This window comes from Pinus tabuliformis, chromosome 2_2, assembly GCF_031772625.1.
Source record: "Pinus tabuliformis cultivar Carrire ecotype Pingquan chromosome 2_2, CPIR1, whole genome shotgun sequence".
In the NCBI taxonomy this organism is placed as follows: Eukaryota; Viridiplantae; Streptophyta; class Pinopsida; order Pinales; family Pinaceae; genus Pinus; species Pinus tabuliformis.
Window position 1 is genome coordinate 802,747,953 of NC_142300.1, and position 16,903 is coordinate 802,764,855.

The following is a 16,903-nucleotide window of genomic DNA, read 5'->3' on the forward strand; positions in this document are numbered from 1 at the left end:
ATGGTTGGTGGCATCCAGCAGGGCATATTGGCAGCCTGCATTGTTCTGTTCCTCCAATGGGGATGGTGGGGTGACACCTCAGCCAAAACAAAGTGTTCTTCTTTAGCACATGCTCTCTTCATAACCTTAGTGGTAGGGGTTCATCTCATACCCTATTTTCCAAGTATTTCCGATATTTGTTCTTCGTTTACGTCATCTCCTAGCTTAGATAAGTCAAATTCCCCAATGCCCTGTGAGTTAGTCCTCCATGAAGTAGATTGGGAGGAGAACAAGGGTTTTGATGATAATAATAGTTCATCATTCAATGGATCCAGAACATGGCATTGGAATGCTCAGGCTATTGAATCTGGATGTGGGTTTCAAAGATTGAACAAGACCGATACTCTGGATCTCCTCAATGGCTCATTGATTGCCGTTGCCGGGGATTCAGAGGCTCGGTGCCTGGCTCTCTCACTGTTAGAACTGATACTGGAATCCACTGAATCCATCTCAAAGAATATTTTCAAACAACATAGTGATTATGAATTTGTGTTGGAGGAAAGAGGGCTAAAGGTAGATTTTATTTGGGCACCTTTTGCAGTGAATTTAACCATATTTTTGGGGAATGTTCACCATGGCGGTAGGTATCCTGATGTTCTGGTCATGGGAACAGGACTTTGGCATATGCTTCACGTCACCAATGCTAGTCATTATGGTAAAGCACTGTGGAGACTGCAGAATTCTGTTGTCTCTATCCTGCCTCTGTCTCCACATTTTGGCACCGAAGGGTTTGATGCTGATCGTGTTGTGGTTCAAGCATCCCATATGTTCTGGCTTGGCATTTCGATTCTAATTAATGGTATGTTGAACACAGAGGTAAATAGGCAGAATATGACCAAAGATATGTGTGATGCTTATGCCAAAGAACTCCATAATAGCAAGCTTTTGCTGTCCACGAGAGGGCCACTCATACTGCTTAACATCGAGAGCTTAAGCAGAGGTTGTGGACCCGATTGCATAGATGATGGGATGCATTACAAGGGTGCTGTGTATGAAGCTGTTGTGCAGATAATGTTGAATGCTCTTCTGGTCAAGTCCCAACAAGTGAAATTTTGACCTTGTGTGGATGGGGAGTGTGCTTGCCAAATCAGTTTGTGCAAATTCAATGACATTGGATGGCCAAAGTAAATTACTAATTGTCTAACATTCCTTCCGGTCCAGAGATAACCGATTCCTTCTGATTCTTGAAAGAAGGCTTACCCTCTTCACTAGAATAATGTTACCCGCCCTTCACTTTGTTGAACCATTCAATTTTGTTTTATTGATCTCCTCTTAATCAAATCATCGATCATTGTTATCTTTAACATTCAACTCGATACGTTTTGATTCCATTTTTATCAGAGCTGAATGGATTCTTTGACCCCTCCATCGACTACACCTGTGATGTATCATGTGACAACACCCTCCTTCACAATGGAAAATTACCACATCATTGAAGATGAATTTAGAAGGATTTTCATCCATGTTATACCTGCTCTTGTACCCACACCTGCACATAGCAACACATGAAGAACTTATTTTTATTATTTTCTGCTATGTTGATAGTTTATTTCTATGACCATTCAATTCGATGTATTTCACCTCTATTTTATTAAGTGCTAATCTTCCTCGAACAGGTTTTGGAAAGCTACACTAGCAACCTTTTCATAATTGTTGGGCCTCCACTGTTACCTAGGTTGATAGTTACATCAACCTATATAGCCATAAGATGAGAAGCCCCATACACATATTGTGTCAGTTCTACCCTTGAGACAACTCCCCTAGTCACAGAGATATAGTCACCACGGCTTGGAGGTTGCCCCTTATCAATTTTGATTTTGGCCAGAAACAAGTTTGAATGCCAAGTGCATGGGATTAAATTTATATATCCACACAGTTAGTTGTTTTTTTCAGATTTAGAACCAACGTCTGTACAACAAATAAGTGTCAATGTAATCAACCGCTAGTCTAGTTATGCTAGAACATGAAAAAGAACTATAGCATGTGGTTTATGCTACACTCTAAAAAACTGAAGATATTGCAACACCAGATAATATTTTGGGGTTTTATCATCCCAAATTCCATTAGTAATCCAAAATGAAAAAAAGTAAAGCAGTAAGCATAAAGATTGAACATGGCTTTCAGTGTTTTTATATACCTGGTGAGCCTCAAGATTTGACACAGCCTTTGCTCCAACATAAGGAAGCCCCTCAATTACATCATCTTCCAAATCTGAAACAAAGGTAGGTTCACATCCCAATGCTGGCACACACTCCCAGTTCACAATACTAGATTGAAGGGCCAATTCTTTGTATTCCATGTCAATTTCCTCTAGTGTTTCAATGTGCTCACTGACAAAGCTGCATTTGATCAAGACCATAAAATCCAATATAGAATTATATAATTACACTAATTTTAGTAGAGCTTCAAATATGAAGTATCCTTAATGGAACACATGAATTTACTTCTTTATACAACTAAGAATAAAATTATTTTCAATAGTTTTGGGATTTCATGTTATTGAAATTGCAGATCTCATATTCATCTTACGACCAAGGTATGCTAACTTGATCCTTTCATGTCAAAATGTGATTTTAATTACATTAACCAAAATAACTACAAGACATCCGAAGTTGTAGAGCCTGTCTTCTTAGAGTAGTACATTTTTCACCCACGTACCCACCATCAACAATTCTACCATCAGTTCAAATTATATAGACTTTTCCACAACACAAGTTCTCAAGTGCACTCTTGGATACAACACTTCATTTTTTTTTTTTCGGAGAAAGCCTTAGTTCACACAAGATGGTTATGCATACTATGATTTGGAAGACACCACTTAGAAATTTACAATCACCACTGAAATGTCAGGGGTGTGGGCTCAAAAGCTTATGCTTACACATTTTTTCGTGGAATCTGCATAGAAACCCAGTGTTGAAACTTAAAATTTGACTGTAGTCATCCATGTCCATTTAAAAATGCAGGAACAGCTCTCTTCTATACCAAGAACTATCATTTCATTTCTTTTTTATATCTTCTTATAGCCCAGGATTGCAGGGCTGGAACATTACTTCATGCTTATATGCACTTGCCTTCTTACCATGCCTTGGAAAATGCCACTTATTATTTTTCAATCATCACCATGGCATGTGAGGAGTGGCTTATAAATTTTCATTCATCACCATGGTTTGGGAGAAGCTTGAGAAATAAAAACAATGATATTTCTCATTAATATGGAAGTCAACATTTTACATATAATGCAAATTTTCAATTCTAATGCATTTCAAAATACATATGATGGTACATACTACAAAACAATATGGATTTTGGACATAATAAGTCAATTTGAGTTAGATTTGTCAAGTCAATCTAACTAATGTTTGACTTGTGAGTTTGAGTCCTCATTACGAATCAAATTGATGAGTTTGACTTAGGATCGAATCATATTTAGAATCAATTCGACTCTGCTTAATTTCCTCATAGAATGGAATTAGGCATAGTCTTTCACTTGTAGTCAAGGAGGATGGTGACACTTCACAAAAAAAAAACAGGATACTTTTTCCATATTGATGACCTGAGCTACAGGTAAATTTGGGTTTCTAGCTAGACTATAAGAGATATTATTTCAAACTTCCAAACCATTTGCCAGGTAACATTTTAATAGTTCTTTGTGTAATCAGCGATGGAAGGAACAATGTACATTGATTAAATGAGCAGAGCCATGACTCCATGGACCACCAATTGGCCTGGCCACCCATTATGTCTTGATCTGAACATGTTATTGGCTCAATGTCAAACAACTTCCCTGAGACTATAAAATTAATCGAAATTGGCATGATCTGTTCACTTCATGGCATCCAAATCGTCATAACTTATGGAATATGAGCAAGAACATAAGTTATTATTGACAGACACCCAAGAATTTTAGTGCCAGATTGGAAATTTTGGAAAGCTCCTCCTTTCTTACTATATACATGCAATTCTTGCTATGACATTAGATACATTGTTCCATTATTATGCTTCACTAATTGAGTGTTTCTGATGAAATTAATTATGTAGTTAATGGATATTTGCATTTTTAATATTTATGCTGGTTTCGCTATATTAGTTATGTCTTTAGTTGCCACTAAAAGCAATAATAAATTGGCAGAATTTTATGGATATATAGTTATAAAGTTATGGTGGTTTGTGATGAGCCTTGACATGGAGTAATGTATACTTGCAAGTATGAAATTCCAGGAGAGTGTAAACATATATTGAATATTCATTTTCTCAAGGGGGTTGCATGTGGAGTGGGTCCAACCCTTAATTACCCTGAATTAGCAAGTTGTTTTTGTGTTTACAGTAATTGTCCCACTGTGAAGCAATCAGTGCACGCACAATCAATTTACAGCACTAATCGTTTTACACTGCTACCACAACCAATGATGGATGATAGCCACTTGTTTGAGATTCTTTGTGGCTGAGACGCAAACACTCTGTTTCCATAGTTTAACTGCATATTATGGCACATATGCATTATAATAAAGGTTAGAATTTGTATGATTATCTCAGTGGTTGTTCAACACAGATATGTTTCATATATTTAATATATGAGCTTTCATGGGCCAAGGCTCATCTGTTTTCCTTTGTTGGCTGCAACACACATATACAGCAGCAATGAAAGTGCCCTAAGGTATGATTGTAAAACTCTTCTAGTTTGTCAGGATTGTCTTTATATTATATTTGGCCAGATTGCGGATAAGATAAGATAAGTACATTAATGTTCACAAAAGTAGGTCAATGGGACTAAATGATACATCCAGTGTGAATACAATGTGGGCGCGCAAAAGGAATTCCTAGGTAACACTAAAAGCAAGATAAAGAAAGCTAAAGAAAAATACAACATAGATAAGTATTTAAGTATGCTAATCACTTGGTCTAACCAACACACACACACACATATATATATATATATATATATATATATATATATATATATATATATATATATATATATATATATATATATATATATATATATATATATATATATATATATCACAGTATCATAGGTGTGGTGATACAAAGTGAAAATTCAAGATTGGAAAACTGGATATTTCAATACAGAGATATATGAGTTCCACACATAATCCAATCAGTCCCAATCCTCCTTCATTCCATCCTAACTTACATTAATACATCCTTGATGTGTACACTGAATTTGGAAAGACAGTGGAGTCAAAATGCAAAGTCCGACCTTGCTATAAGTTGCCCACCTCACTTAGACCTTTTCCAAAGAATGGTGTAGGTGACCTTGATGGGTGGAGAAAGGTCCCAACACTTGATCAACTTGGATTGTCGGCCAAAGATCAGGTAGGAAATTTTTATTATCATGTTATTTATGTATAAAATAAAATTTCACTTACAAGGCTCAATAAATGGAAATAGTTATATATATATATATATATATATATATATATATATATATATATATATATATATATATATATATATATATATATTATTCTCTAATCAGATAAAATAAATTTATGGCCGAAAAGAAAATGAAGAGTTGCTGAATTTAAAAGTTACCTTAGTTTCAAACAAAATGGCTGCATTTTGCCATCCTTTTCATGACGTCAATAAATTGCCATTTCTTTGTTCCACTGCCAATCCTTTGGATTGAGGCTAGTGAGATCCTTAATTGTTTTTTTTTTTAAATATAAACTTTATTAGAAATTGGAAGAAAGGAAACAATGAGTAGTACAAACCTTAGAGGAAAGCATGCAAAGGGATATAGGATATTTATTCCATGGCCATTTCTTGAAAATGTTAAATTTTCAAATAGAATTTGATTCTTTCAAAAGAAAGTCTATGTTGTATATGTTTTCCCCTCATCTTTTCTTTTACTGGAATGATTTCAACTTTCATAAATATTTGCATATGCTTGCATTTATTTCCTTTTGATACTATTAGTGATCAAGATCAAAAGAACCAACCTTGCAAAAGACAATTGTATTGTCATTCAGTGCAAGTGGCCGCATAAATCTATATGTTATCAATCCTATAACAACTGCCACGAGGATCCAAGAAAGACAAATGAAAAACATAAAGATAAAGTTCTAGTTTAAGAGAGCTGACACCATTATGTAATGCATAGCTTTGATCAGATAAATCAACCTAAATTTGGGTTAGTAGGCATAGATGACAATGTTATGGAAATGGCAACATTGCATTGGACCAGAGCGTTAGCGTTATTCAACATGGCAGTAGAAATGTTATTCCACCAGCACTGGCCAATACTATATTGGCATGAATCGTTACACAATCTGGCATCTACATTTGTATTGGCAGAGTTGTTACCTGTGTAGAGAAGGCCCAAGCAGTTACTATTCAAAGGAAATCCTATGTTAGTCTTCAGACCTGTGTGGAATGCTACATAGATACCAATGAGTACTTACAAAATGCCATTAATAATCCTGAGGCAGAGGAATACATAGTTATGAGTTACGATGAGCTACATAATCTTCCAAATAAGCGAATCTAGAGTGGTTGCAAGAGTCAGACTGCAACATGTGTTACTTAATTGCACACTAAGAATGGGGTAGTGACAAGAATAACGAATTCAAAGTGTACAAACCTAGGCATATTGCTAGGGAATCAACAACACAAGTCAAAAGATACCAGAGCTATGCATTATTGTTCAAATTAGACCTTCTTTCCAAGAACAGTATGCATTAAGATTATGCCTTGGAATGCCAGAGTAGAGAATTTGAAATATATCAATTCAATTCAAGAATAATAGCATTCATGAACATATAAATACTATCCATATAATTGATTAAGAGTCTAAGGGTTAAGTGAATATGTCAAAGAAACCATGCAATATTAAGAAAAGTGAAGTTAACAATAACGAGAGTTGTTCCAGGCAGTACAATGATAGAAACGGAATATCATGGATCTAGTAGTGAAGATCCATCAAGGTGACACCTGAGAGCACACAGATATGTATATATCACTTGAGAATAAAAATCCATGATAGTATTGATAATGAGTAGTACAGACGTATCTACTCAAAAGTAGAGTACACCAAATCAAAACCCTAGGTTGGGACAATAAGATACACAATGTTGACTTGAGAGATGTGATCCGAGAGCAAGGAAATCACCTGTATACAAAGCAACTCAATGAGAATCAAGACCTAGGTAGAAAAATCATGTGAGACCTAGAAAATTGGTACATTAAGGTGGTCATGGAGATTTGTAATATCCACTGAGTGATCTTACTTGAATAGAATAACAATGGATGGAAGGAAAATGCCTAGGAACAAGAAAATGAATCAACGATGGTCTTTCAAATATCAGAAATTATGAACATGCCTTGTATTAGACATGTGGAAATTGAAGCTCAGGTGTTAAAGAAAGTGTTTTCCAGGCAAAAATTAATGGGGCAACATGAGAGTTGGTGGAGACAATCCTGGAAGATGTCACTCTGTTGAGCGCAGGACTAAGCTTAAGAAGACCCGTCCTAAATCTCAACCTGGCAGAGATTCATAACCCGATTGATGTATGGTTGAGTTGATAAATGCTAAATATTTTTATCAATAGTTGTTTGATGTTGGTTGTAGAGATAGGGAAATAACTGAATCAAACTCTTTCAAGGAATATTTTATGTTAATTCTTATTTCTCTCCTGCATTGTATTCTTTTCTTGTCAATGTTTGAAAGGATTGCTCATGTGGATAAGACACCATTGTTGGCCATGAAAAGATAAAACACTAAACCAAGAATGCCAAAGACCGCTTCATTATGCTACTATTTGTGAGGGGGAGGACAATGGTCCTTCTTTAAAGGAAAACAATGCTTATGCCTCATAGTTTATGCCCCTCACAGTGATATGACAGAAGAGAAAACGTATTGGTGCATGCAAAGCAAGCTTTCCTCAGCTTGCAAATGATTAAAACTCTTTCAAAGACCCATCCAATTGTGCCATATTGTTGGGAAATCACAGTTTTATGATAGTTGGAAACAAATGTTGATTTGAGGAACCGTCTAAAGATTTGGGATTTTAAAATGAAAGCTTATTTAGTTAATAAAAGACCAGTGAAAATATTAGAATACACTCTTACCCTAAAAAAAAAAAGGGCCGTGAAAAATAATGTGTCTCTAGTTTTGGATAAAAGGACCCTCAAATTTCTTCACAACTTTTGTGGTCACTGGCCACTTATGAAAGGAGTAGTCATTTTTAGAAATGTGGTGTCATTTAGAGGGGAAATACCTATAGCAGCAGGGCAAAGGCAATTATTCCATTCGTTTAATTATTTCTCATTTCTCTAGTCATATTGTGAGCTGCAATATATATCGTGAAATTATTTTGGTACTAGTAAACAATGATTAAATATATAATAAATTTTAACCTTTTGACATTTAGAGGACATTCTCTCAATTTACGAAAAAAATAAAGTATGAAAATCATGTTGGAAACAATTTTGAAGTTTTGAGTCTTTTATTTTCAAGATTAACTAAATGGGTTTGGAAGATGAAAAACCATCAAATTGGAAGAGTGGGACTTTCATATTCACTAAGGTTTTAAAGAAATTATATGCATAAAACTTATACTAACACCTTCTAGTGGAATTGATAGTGCACTAATCCGTTTCTTGCCATTATTTTGGTTTGGTACCACCTTATAGGATATCCAGGTTCAAATGCTATTTTCCATGACGGATAGTTGAATCTATTTCAACTCTAATTGTTATTGAAGGGTTCCATAAGGATGTCACATGAGCATTTATGATGCCCCCTTTTAACGTAGATAGCCACCTATGTTAAGGTTCTATTTTGCAGTTCCATGTTGTTATTTATGAACATTATACACATTTGGTTGGACACGTGAAAATAAATTGATGGATTTGATATTGATGATGGAAATGTTGGATGTATGACCAAATGTGTGACTTACTTGGTTACAATTTATCAAGTGCATGACTTGTCAGAGTTATTGTTGCATCGTATAGGCTTATATAGATATGATTTATCTAATCAATGACCTAGTGAAATTATGATTTATCTGATGTAAGATTTATTTCCAGTATGAACAACAAAAATTGACACGTGGACACTGGGCTTAATAAACATGATGTTTAAGATCATGTATCTATATCTATTTTGTGGTTGTATATATGCATGGATGAGAAATAAACTACAGGTTGGAAAGAACCGTATGATAACCAAGATCTACTATTCCATTGGGGACGGTTGAGACGACCAATGAGGAAAGGTACGATGTACATTGTTCTATTACATTTGGTATCTACTTGATATGCACTCTTATGACATGAGAAAAATGCAAATGACAGGTGGCAAGATGACCTGACTGGATTATTCGATGACAAGTCCAACCAGCTCTGTAGTGTGTTTTGTGCTCTGAAGGAGGGTTGGAGGTGTTTCCCACTGTGTATCCTCCAAAACCTGGAATCGTGGGGAGGACAGCTGAACGCTCCCCCTAGATGTGTGATGACGATTGACAGTTGCCTGCTGGGGAAGTTAGGTCAATGTATTTGACGCTTCCACCATGTCGGTTTTATTAGTGGTTAGTATGCCCGTTGCCACTGATAAAGCAGCAGAGGACAGATAGGGTGGGAATGGAAGTAGGCCAAGGTGGATAGGAGGATATAGACCAGTTGGAGACTCTTGATGGGAAGAAATTCCATTGTCGGACTTATCCGATTTGATCACTATAACTCTCTCTGGTTGCTATGCTTTCAAACTCCTTGCATCATTCATTCTAACTTCGGGACGAAATTCTCTGAAGGAGGGGTGTATGTAATTCCCCACTTAAATCTTATCCTACAAATTTTGTTAATGTTTACATTATCTAAAAATATTGAGAAATATTGGTCTAATATAAAATTCATGATTTCCATTATTCAAATTCCTCACTTACCTTCTCAAATTGAATATTAGGTAGGATATGGTCTCCTTCCATTATTTCAAAATATATGTATTAATTTCACATTACCCAATGTACCCTCACCTTTACTAAGGAGAAGACATGGTCCTCTCCATGTAATTACATCTCACATTCCCCAATGTACCCTCACATTTACCTGGGAGAAGACATATTCCTCTCCATCTTATTATCAATATATATATTCATTTCACATTCCCCAATGTACCCTCACCTTTACTAAGGAGAAGACATGGTCCTCTCCATGTAATTACATCTCACATTCCCCAATGTACCCCCACATTTACTTGGTAGAATACATAGTGCTCTCCATCTTATTATCAATATATATATTCATTTCACATTCCCCAATGTACCCTCACATTTACTAAGGAGAAGACATGGTCCCCTCCATGTAATTACATTTCACATTCCCCAATGTACCCTCACATTTACTTGGGAGAAGACACAGTCCTCTCCATTTAATTATCAATATATATATATATATATATATTCACCTCACATTCCCAAATGTACTTTTCAGATTTACTTGGGAGAAGACATGATCCTTTCCCATTAAATTCTCAATTTTATATTCATGTCACATTTCCAAATGTACCCCTAGCTTACTTGGGAGAAGAGAAGTCAATTGTAAGGATGGAAGAGAATTTAATGACATTAATGAGAGGTGGTTGAGATGGAGAAGGGAAGGAGGGTATAAAAAGGGAAGCGGGAAGGAAGAAAAGGGGGGGGGGGGGTTGGCGTCTTGCTTAGGATTGTGGGGGTTGGTTGTGATTGTTTGGCCTTGTCATGATTTTGGGAGACCTTGGAAACCTGTGGAGGTTTCTTGGATTTGAGAGGAGGAAAGTATCATTATCTAGTTTTTCTAGTTTTTCACATTCTTCTTGAGGACACACTATATCTGGTTGGACTTGGGCACGGAGGGATAGGGAACCTGTGGAGGTTTCCTGGGCTAGGAATTTATTTCCTAGTTGGCTGGGAGGTAAATCCAGTTGGGTCGGTGAGAAGGAGTGTTCAGCAGGAGCTATAAGACAATGGTATCATCATCAACCGCCGGAATAGGTATTTTGCCATGGACTACTTTTATTAAGTTGATGGAATACTCACCTTAATTTATGTTGCTTATGATAAAATGATAAGATGTTAAATGTTTAAAGCTATGTGAAAAGGTCAGCAAACTCCTTTTATTACTTTAATCAGCAAAAAAAAAATAGATCTGTTAATGTGTAATAGATTGAAGCTCTAATAATTGGAATTAGACCTTTACACTCAACCGACCCACACGAACGATCTTGCATGGGCGCCCGAACGACCGAAACGAAGCGACAAGGGAGAGCCGGGCAAATGAGCTGCACGAACGTGCACAAAGCCAACCTCGGGTCAAAACTTAGCATTTTTGATACGGGCTCGTTCACCCGGGCGTGCCCTCGCCCGAACGAGTTCACATGGGCGCCCTCAAATGACCCGCCCGAACGATCTTGCATGGGCGCCCGAACGATCGAAACGAAGCGACAAGGGAGAGCCGGGCAAACAAGATGCACGAACGTGCAAAAAGCCAACCTCAGGTCACAACTTAGCTTTTTTGATACGGGCTCATTCGCCCGAGTGCACCCTCGCCCGAAGGACCCGCCCGAACGAGTTCACACGGGTGCCCTCAAACGATCCACCCGAACGATTTTTCATGGGTGCCCGAACGACCAAAACAAAGCGGCAAGGGAGAGGCGGGCAAACAAACGAAGCGACAAGGGAGAGCCGGGCAAACAAGATGCATGAACATGCACAAAGCCAACCTCGGGTCACAACTTAGCATTTTTGATACGGGTTCGTTCACCCGGGCATGCCCTCGCCGAACGAGTTCACACGGGCGCCCTCAAATGACCCGCCCGAACAATTTTGCATGGGCGCCCGAACGACCGAAACGAAGCGACAAGGGAGAGCCAGGTAAACGAGCTGCACGAACTTGCACAAAGCCAACCTCGGGTCACAACTTAGCATTTTTGATACGGGCTCGTTTTCCCGGGCGTGCCCTCGCCCGAATGAGTTCACACGGGCACCCTCAAACGACCCGCCCGAACGACTGTAACGAAGCGACAAGGGAGAGCCGGGAAAATGAGTTGCACGAACATGCACAAAGCCAACCTCAGGTCACAACTTAGCATTTTTGATAGGAGCTCATTCACTCGGGCGCGCCCTCGCCCGAACGACCCACCCGAACGAGTTCACACGGGCGCCCTCAAACGAAACGAAGCGACAAGGGAGAGCTGGGAAAACGAGCTGCACGAACGTGCACAAAGCCAACCTCGGGTCACAACTTAGCTTTTTTGATATGGGCTAGTTTGTCCTGGCACGCCCTCGCCCGAACGACCCTCCTGAATGAGTTCACACGGGCGCCCTCAAACGACCCGCCCGAACAATTTTTCATGGGTGCCCGAAACACCGAAACGAAGCGACAAGGGAGAGTCGGGAAAACGAGCTGCACGAACGAGCACAAAGCCAACCTCGGGTCACAACTTAGCATTTTTGATATGGGCGCGTTCACCCGAGCACGCCCTTGCCCAAACGACTCGCCCGAACGAGTACACACAGGCGCCCTTAAACGACCCGCCCGAACGATTTTGCATGGGCGCCCGAATGACCGAAACGAAGCGACAAGGGAGAGCCGGGCAAACGAGCTGCACGAACATGCACAAAGCCAACCTCGGGTCACAACTTAGCATTTTTGATACGGGTTCGTTCACTCAGGCGTGCCCTCGCCCGAATGAGTTCACATGGGCGCCCTCAAACGACCCGCCCGAACGATTTTGCATGGGCGCCCGAACGACCGAAACGAAGCGACAAGGGAGAGCCGGGCAAACGAGCTGCAAAAACGTGCACAAAGCCAACCTCGGGTCACAAATTAGCATTTTTGATATGGGCTCATTCACTCGGGCGTGCCCTCGCCCGAACGACCCACCCGAACGAGTTCACACGGACGCCCTCAAACGACCCGCCCGAACGACTGAAACGAAGCGACAAGGGAGAGCCGGGAAACCGAGCTGCACGAACGCGCACAAAGACAACCTCGAGTCACAACTTAGCATTTTTGATACGGGCTCGTTCACCCGGGCGCGCCCTTGCCCGAACGACCCGCCCGAATGAGTTCACATGGGTGCCCTCAAATGACCTGCCCGAACAATTTTGCATGGGTGCCCAAACGACCGAAACGAATCGACAAGCGAGAACCGGGCAAACGAGCTGCACGAAAGTGCACAAAGCCAACCTCGGGTCACAACTTAGCATTTTTTATACGGGCTCGTTCGCCAGGGCGCGCCCTCGCTCGAACGACCCACCCGAACGACCCTGCCAAACGAGTTCACACGGGCGACCTCAAACGACCCGCCCGAACGAGTTCACACGAGCGTCCTCAAATGACCCGCCCGAATGACCCGCCCGAACGAGTTCACACGGGCGCCCTCAAATGACCCGCACGAACGATTTTGCATGGGCGCCCAAACGATCGAAACGAAGCGACAAGGGAGAGTCGGGCAAACGAGCTGTACGAACGTGCACAAAGCCAACCTCGGGTCACAACTTAGCATTTTTGATACGGGCTCATTCGCCCGGGCGCGCCCTCGCCCGAGCGACCCGCCCGAACGAGTTCACATGGGCGCCCTGAAACGACCCGCCTGAACGAGTTCAAACGGGCGCCCTGAAATGACCCGCATGAACGAGTTCACACGGGTGCCCTCAAACGACTCGCCCGAACGAGTTTACACAGGCACCCTCAAACGACCCGCCTGAACGAGTTCACACGAACGGCCTCAAACGACCCGCCCGAACGCGTTGACACGGATGCCCTCACCCGACCCGCCCGAACGAGTTTGCACGGACGCCCTCGCCCGAACGACCCGCCCAAATGGGTTTGCATGGACGCCCTCGCCCGACCCACCCGAACGAGTTTGCACGGACGCCCTCGCCCGACCCACCCGAACGGGTTTGCACGGACGCCCTCGCCCAACCCGTCCAAACGAATTTACATGGCAAACGACCCGCCCGAATGAGTGTTTACACGGCAAATGACCCGCTCGAACGAGTTTACATGGGCTCCGACACACGACCAAAACGAAGTCACAAGGGAGATTCAGGCAAACGGGCAGCACGATCATGCACAAAGCCCACCCCTGATCATAACTTAGAATTTTTTGTACGGCCACGTGTGCTTTGGGCACCGTCACACGACACGACATGACATGACATGACCTTACCTGACCCGACCCATTTGCACGGGCACCCACACATGACACGTCTCGACCCGCCCGAACGAAATTTTGGGGTTTCCGTGGTTGCACACCCGAACAAAATTTTGGGGTTTCCGTGGGCGCACGACCCGAACGAAATTTTGGGGTTTCCATGGGCGCACGACCCGAACGAAGGCACAGGGGAGCATCAGGCAAACGGGCCACACGAACGTGCAGAAGACACATGGGCGGTCACGACTTAGCATTTTTGGCACGGCCACATGTGACTAGGCACCCACACACGACACGACATGGCTCGACCGGCCTTGTGCGAGCCGAGCCAACCCGCCCGAACGTGTTTGCACGGGCACCCACACATGACACGACACGACCCGACTCGAACAAAATTTGGGGTTTCCTTGTATGCACAACCCGAACGAAATTTCGGGTTTCCATGGGTGCGCGACCCGAACGAAGGCACAAGGCAGCGTCGGGCAAACGGGCCGCACAAACATGTAGAAGCCACACGGGGGGTCATGACTTAGCATTTTTGGCACTGCCATGTGTGCCCGAGCACCCACGCATGGCACGACTCGACCCGCCCGAACGAAGGCACGACGGAGCGTCGGGAAAACGGGTTGCGCGAACGTACAGGAGGCACACGGGTGGTCACTCCCTAACATTTTTTGCACGGCCACATGTTCCCGAGCACCCACGCACGGCATGACACGACCTGACCTGACTCGAATCGCCTAAACGCGTTTGCATGGGTACCCACACACGACACGACCCGACCCACCCGAACGTAATTTGGGGTTTCAATGTGTGCACGACCCGAAAGAAATTTGGGGTTTCCATGGGTGCACGACCCGAACGAAGGCCCGAGGAAGCGTCGGGAAAACAGGCCACACGAATGTGCAGAAGACACACGGGCGATGACGACTTGGAATTTTTGGCACGGCCACATGTGCCGGGCACCCACACATGGCACGGCACGACCCGACCCGCCCTGGGCGAGCCGACCCGAGTCGCCCGAACGAAATTTGGGGTTTCCATAGGTGCACGACCCGAACAAAGAAGGCACACGGGCGGTCATGACTTAGCATTTTTGGCACGCCCACGTGTGCCCGTGCACCCCCACACACGGCATAGCACGGGATGACCCGGCTCACCCGAAGGAAATTTGGGGTTTGAACGGGCGCACGACCCGAACGAAGGCACAAGGGTAGGAATATCTTTGACTCTAATACATAAATATACCTGGGGTAACATGCCCTTAAGGTCTTCCACATTTTCTTTTGACTCTTTATAACACTTTAACATGTGATAGGCCTATTTCAATGAGCCAGAAACTCAATGACAAATATAATATATATATATATATATATATATCTATATATATATATATATATATATTTTCTTGAATAAATACAAATATCAAAAGTACATTTATGAAGACCGAACCTAGTTACACTTTCTTCAACACCCCCTCTTAACTAGGGAGGTATTCATAAATCATTACAAGGTGTTTGGCTATTTTTCAATCTTGAATAATTCACATAAGGGAAACCGGATTGGCAACCCATCTGTCATAGCATGATATTAGCCAACATTGTTCATAGCAAGGCCTTGACTAACAACTTTATCTCTCATAAGACCAGAGCACAATGTTGGCGAGGCCAATGGCTTATAAACACCTTGGTCATTGTCTCTAAAGTACATGCCCACCCAGGTGTTCCCTAAGTATGACCTTCCAGGACAATTCTTGTCTTGGGTTCCCAACCCTCAAAGAATATCGCTCCTCTTTCCTACTCTTGTCTTGGGTGCCCTACACATCCTCAAAGAGCATCAGATGCCAAATTATTGCCCAATCCTCCCGTTATTTCTTTCCAAGGGAAGACAAGAATGTCGTTTCTATCTCTTCCCCTTGATTGGGGAAGACATGCCAAAGTTTCCTCTGACAAGGAACTTCACCAAGCTCCTTTGTAGTTGGGAACTTGTTAGAACTCCCTCTTAGCTAGGGACTTGTCCATTCATCAACAACGTCTTCTTCATGGGTCCTTCAGCCGCTTGATCTCCTTCTTTCCTTCGATGTCATGAAGACTTTGTTTGAACTTCTTCTTGGCAGGGTACCGGCCATCGATCACTTTCCCCCCTAGTTTTTCATGTCATTGCTCCCTTCGTGGAAAGTGGCCTTCTTGATATATATCAGGTCCTTTTTTTCATCTAGCTACTCCTTTGTCACCTTGTCTATCCTTCATAACACTTATCACATGGATGCTTAGTTGTACTTGCTTGTTCCCGTACTTTGATTTAGTGGCCCTTCATGACTTCATCGTGATATTTCTCTTCATCATGACATATTTGTAGACTTGAATTGGTTATCTGCACCTTACTATCTCCAAGGCCTTCGTAGGTGTCAAGGGTCCTTTATCTTTTTCTTCCTTTGTCAGAGTTGTCGTGCCTTCTTTCGAGAGATGTTGAGGAATCTGGTCAAATAGTTATTCTTTGTGACCGCGATGTTCTTCATTTGCTTCTTATTGGATTGATTGACCTTTACTCCACTGTAGCACATGCCTCTGAGCATGTCGTTGGCGAAAGAGATCCTTTTATTCTAGAACTTTTCCCAGGACCCAATCAATATATATGATGACATGACTTAAACTTTGATGCATATGTACCTCATCTTGATTATGCTTTTATCATCGTGGCTTTATT

General features: G+C 41.7%; 1 pseudogene; it reads left to right on the top strand.

The window, feature by feature from the left end:
• Positions 1 to 1,095, top strand: LOC149195301 (protein ALTERED XYLOGLUCAN 9 pseudogene; annotated as a pseudogene).
• Positions 1,096 to 16,903: the final 15,808 nt, after the last annotated feature.